The sequence below is a fragment of the Gavialis gangeticus genome, unplaced genomic scaffold (assembly GCF_001723915.1).
Source record: "Gavialis gangeticus isolate Ggan-Ray unplaced genomic scaffold, GavGan_comp1, whole genome shotgun sequence".
NCBI classification, from domain to species: Eukaryota; Metazoa; Chordata; order Crocodylia; family Gavialidae; genus Gavialis; species Gavialis gangeticus.
Genome location: NW_017729029.1, coordinates 25,693,722 through 25,699,271, shown reverse-complemented (window position 1 = coordinate 25,699,271; position 5,550 = coordinate 25,693,722).

Sequence of the window (5,550 nt, the reverse complement as noted above, 5' to 3'; positions counted from 1 at the left end):
CACGGGGGAACAAGGGACTTCCCCAATGCCTGCTGGTCCCCTCTGACTGGTTTGTAACAGGCCACTAGATCCCCCCTCAGCCTTCTCTTGTGGAGGCTGAACAGGTTCAGGTCCCATAGCTTCTCCTTGTAGTGCCTGCCCTTCTGCCCCCTGCTCATGTGAATGGCCCTCCTCTGGATCCGCTCCATGTTCTCCACATCCCTCTTGAAGTGCAGTTGTCCACATCCCTCTTGAAGTGCAGTACTTCAGCTGCAGCCTGACCACTGCTGCATAGAGGGGGAGGATCACCTCCTTGGACCTACTTGACCTAACTACCTCTGTGAGCTGACTTAAGAATTCCTGGTCTAGCTCTTCCCCTTGGTTGGGTGGTCTGTAGTAGACCCCCACCATTAAATCTCTTTCCCCTCTACTGCCCTATATTCTAACCGAGAGCACTTCAGAGTGCCCCTCCTCTGATTCTTTGCTAATTGATGAGGATGTGTATTCCTCCTTAATGTAGAGCGCCACGCCCCCACCTTTCCTCCCTGTCCTATCCCTCCTGTACAGCTTATAGCCCTTGATATTCACCACCCAGTCCCACCACGTTTCAGTGAGCCCCACTATGTCTGAGTTGGTGTCAGCCAGCAGGAGGGTAAGTTCCTCTTGCTTGTTTCCCATACTACAAGCATTTTTGTAGAGGCATTTAAGGCCTCCTGTGGATGTGTGTACTGGCCCCCTACTTTCAGCATTGCCCTGGCCCCTGTTGCTTACCTGTGTATATGTTCCACTCATCAGTCTAGGCTGGGCTGCATTTGTGGCTGTTGCTTGGTTTGGCAGTCCAAGGCTTCTTTCGCCCTCGTCTTCCCCTTCCCCCAGCAAGCCTAATTTAAAGCCCGCTGGAGGAGATCCACCAACCTAGAAGAAAACACACGCTTACCTTTAGGGGAAAGGTGGAACCCATCCCATCCGAGCATGTCTCTTGTCATGATGTGTGGGTCATTGTAGAGGAAGCCAAAGCCCGCCTCGAGGCACCATTATATCCTCTAGGAGTTGGATCCATTGTGTCACAAAGAGAAGTTTAAGGGTATCTTTCAGTTTCTAATCTACACAGGGAATATGAATTGGCTAGTAGAGAACTCTTCAATATTGCAAACATGGTATATAACCAAATCTAATGGCCAGAAGGTGAATATAAACAAATCTTAACTGGAAAGAAATGGCACAATATTAATTATTAGAGATAACCAACTGTTATAACTAATTACAAAAAATATTTTTTCCATCTTTAAATTTTCCCCCTAAATGTTATGCTCTACTGCAAGCAGGAAATAGTTCAGGAACACCCTCCCCCTCCCCCCCCCAGTCTGCATTATCTGATAGGTCCAATAAGATCACCCTGGTTCTTCTGGTCTTACTGTCTATGAATTTGTAAACAAAAGGTTGAAATGCCTACCCTTTATTGCTATCCAGAATATGCCAGAATCAGTTTCTCCTTGTCACTGAAACATAGTTGCCTACCCAGTGTGACTCAGGACATCTTAGTGGCCTGAGTGGACTACAACTTTAATAGGACAGTCACAGCTTGTTTTCCCCTTTCACAGTTAGAGTGCTTGCTTGCTTCCTTTTGGTATTCTGACTCTGGCCACCCATTTCATTAACTTGGTGGCAACGTTATGTGGCCATCACCAGGGGAATTGCCTCTGAAAATCTAGTTGCATAGTCCATAATGATTAAAAAGTACTGATATCCCAAACTACTCTTAAGGAAAGGTCCCATCATATCCAATGATCCTTCAATTATCAGCATAGGCATTAACAGTGCTCTTTTTGGGTGTACCTGAGAGGTCTTCTGAGATGCTGGGCATGCAAAGCAAAATTTCTCTACCTCTTTATATATGCCTGGCCAGAAGAACCTTTTTAAAAGCCAGGCTTTGGTTTTGTCCCAGCCCAAGTTGCAGCCCATTGGTAGGGAATGGGCTATCCAGAACAAATCCCCCAGATAACCTGTAGGAACTAACAGTTTTGTGACTTCTTCCCCTTCCCCTTCCCTTACCCCCTTTAATATCTGGTACGGGAGATCTCCCCTTACCTCAAACCGTGGGTAGTGCATCACCATCTCTGGTTTTCTAACCTCGTCATTCCACCAGACCATACTGTTCTCATAGGTGTGGTGAAATGTTTCCTCCTGTGACTGATCTTCTTAGAACTGCCTTCACTCTGTCAGTTGCTCCAAATATATTTCTTTGACTTCTGCTCCCTCTTTGCTAGCCTGCCCAGTCATTGCCTCATCTTTCCCTTTTTCTTTCCTCCAACACCATAGGGTTTCTTGTGCCTCCAGAAGACCGCTCACAGTTTGGGCCAGTCCCTGTCCAGAATCATGGGGCATAGTAATTGGTCTACCAAACCCACTGGCATGTCTCTGACCTTTCCTGAAACAGTCATCTTTAATTTCTTGTGGAGATTTACCTGATATTTTCTGTGCATGCATACTAATTTCTTCAGGCCCATCAGTTCACCTGTTTCTGGGGGAAACAAGTGATGCTCCAATCAAGATCTGCATACATCCTATATTGATCATAGCTGGGTACTCTCTATCCTCTAACATTACCATCATTTTAGCCTGGGGCAGTCCCCAACTGGCCTCAGTTCTAAAGCTACAATCCATAGGTTCTGGCCTCTCAACATCACTAGACCCTTCCCCAGAGGGGTGCAATTTGCCTTGTGGCAGCTCCCATCCATCCTTAAACTTCAGACACATCTGAGCTCTGTGTCCCGGTTCTCCACAGATATAGCATTGATCGTCTTTTTGCAGACCCCTTGGATGAACATCCTTTTCCCCCTCAAGTAACTCCCCAACTGATGGGTGAGGCTGCCTTAAATCTTTCCCCTTGAAGGTCAAGTCTTTCAGCTTCCAAAAAGGCTTCAGCCAGTTTTAGCACCTCCTCTGAGTTTTGGGGTTGGTGTCATCTGACCCATTGTTGGATCCCTTCCACCAGGTCCCCCATAAATTGTTCTAACACAATAGTATCTACTACTTTGGCTAGAGTCTGCATCTCCAGCTTAAGCCACCCTTGAGCCAAGTCTCTTAGGAACTGTAGCAGCACTCAGGGCCATTTCTTATATTGATTTTCTCACTGTAAATCATAGGCAGTACATTTGGTTGATACCTCCATTTGGTATAATATAACCTCCTTTAATTTTTTGCCATCTCCCACCTCTTCAAGAGGCACAACCCAGTAGGCTGCCTGAGCTCTTCCCATTAACAACAGTCCTAATTGGTATGCCCAGTGCTCTGGGGCCCACCTAGCAGCTATAGCCAGTCTTTCAAAGGTCTCTAAATAGGCCTCTGGATCATTGTCCTGATCCATCTTAAGCATCCTAAACCCTTCTGCAGGTCCTGCCATGGTGCCTTGTCATATCTCCAGTTTCTCATACAGTGTCTGCTGCCTACTAAACCGTGCACTCTGTGCTGCCTGTTCTTCAGCCCTCACTTGACAAAACTCCTCTATTTGCCTCTGCTGTCCCTGCAGAAACTGGATGAATAAGTTCAATACTTGGAAATTGGCAGTGACTTGGGTTGACCCCTTGCCATCCTTATCCATTATGTCCCTGCATTTATTCATCCCTGAAGTTCATCATCAAGAGAAAGGGAATGGAAAAACACTTCTTAATTTTTTTCCCCACTATTGGCGATTCCCAGCCAATGCACCAAAATTGTCACCAAACCATAGCTGCCTACCTGGCGTGACTCGGGACATCCTGGTGGCCCAGGTGAGCCATGTCCTTAATAGGGCAGTTGCAGTCTATTTTTCCCCTCTCGCAGTTAGAGTGTTCCTGTCCTCACTCAGTCTTACCTGCCATGACTTTTATGGAACACTTTCAGGAGGTAATGTTCAGTCTAGGAGCAGTCCAACCCTCAAAAGAAAAAGTAACTGATGCCACCAGTGTCTTACATGAGCTCTCTGGATCAGCTATGAAGCCTCAAGGGCCTGAATGAGAGCTCCTCCAGCCCCTACACTTCTGCCTCAAACCTCCATATGTATAGACTCCATGAAACTGCAGACCCTAATAAAGGATTAGTGGTCACTCAGTATCACTCTAAAGTCTCATCCATGCCTAGCCTTATAGCTGAAAGTGCTAGGCCTTGCCCCAGGGATCCTTAGCAGTCTGTTTTGGATGAGGATAACAAAAGGTGAGCAGCTCAGCTGCTCCTCACCCATCCACTGCTCTGCATCCTTTGATGTCAGATCCCTCTTGTGCCTCACTTCCAGGGCCTTTTTAAGGGCTCCAATCCAGGCCCACCTCCTCTACACAGCTGAGGCTCATAATCTCTGTGGAGGCAATGACTGGGCTTTCAGGTGCCAGCCAGCTGCCTGGCATTATGTTTGGCATGGTTTTCTGGCTCTGCCCAAACTGGGAACCTGACCATGCCAGTGAGTGCCTCTGCCACTCACTCCTAGCTGGCTGGCCTCTCCAGTGTGGCCAAAAGAGGGGAACAGTACTGCAGGAAACTGCCCTCCAAGCAGATCCCAGATGTGCTGGAAGTAAGGCAGGGGGTGTGAGCAGGTCCATCTTTCATCTCTCTCTTATTGCTTTGTCACCTACCTGTTTTGACTTTAAGTACAGAATCCTCAAGAGTCATAACAGAAGATGTACACAACTCTGTATATCATATACCTTACTGAAACAAAACATGATAGGCCTGACAACTTAGAAAAGTAGTATAACATTATTTAACTTAATTTTTTTTTCAAATATAAAGAAGGTTACAGATCCATAAGACCAATTTCATGACATTTCATTCAAATATACCCTTTTAGTAAACTGCATCATACTTTAGCTACAATCTGTATTCAGCTGCAAATTTAGATATTGAAGATTAACTATACATTTGACACTTGTGAAATATTGACAGATTTTCTATACCTATTAACAACTGTATTGTTCATTTGGGGCCTGAAATCAAGGCTACTGAAGTCAATGAAAAAAAATTCTTGGCTCCAGTAGGCTTTATGTCAGGCTCAAACATGTTTTCCTTCAAAGTCAGAATGGAAGTCAGATTTCTTTTAAAGTGGGGAATGAAAACACATTTATACGAGGGCCCAGGCTAAGTAGTGCATTCCCCTGCAGTTAGTTCAAGTGCAGCAGTACTCATTCTTGGCAAGTTGCAGAATTCAGCCCATTATCGCTTTTTTGAATCCAGAAGCAATTTAAAATGTTACATCAAATGAATATGAGGGACACTGTAAGTGCACTTATACAACTATGAACTTAGGGCACCTATACACATGCCCAATGCCTGCTCTAACACATTCTAATTAAAACATGTCAGAGCAGACTCAATTAATCAAATATGCTTGAGCATTCTAATTAAATGACTTATCTGATTAAAATGCTCCAGCAGCCTCAGTATCTCATGTATTCAGTGTCCCATGCTTCAAAATGGCAGTAGAGGCACTTGGTGAACAAGCTTTAGTTAAAGCACCCACACCACCATTTTGAAGCATAGGATGCTGAATACATGAGACACTGTGGGCATTTTAATTAGAGTGGCTCCTGAGAAACACATTCA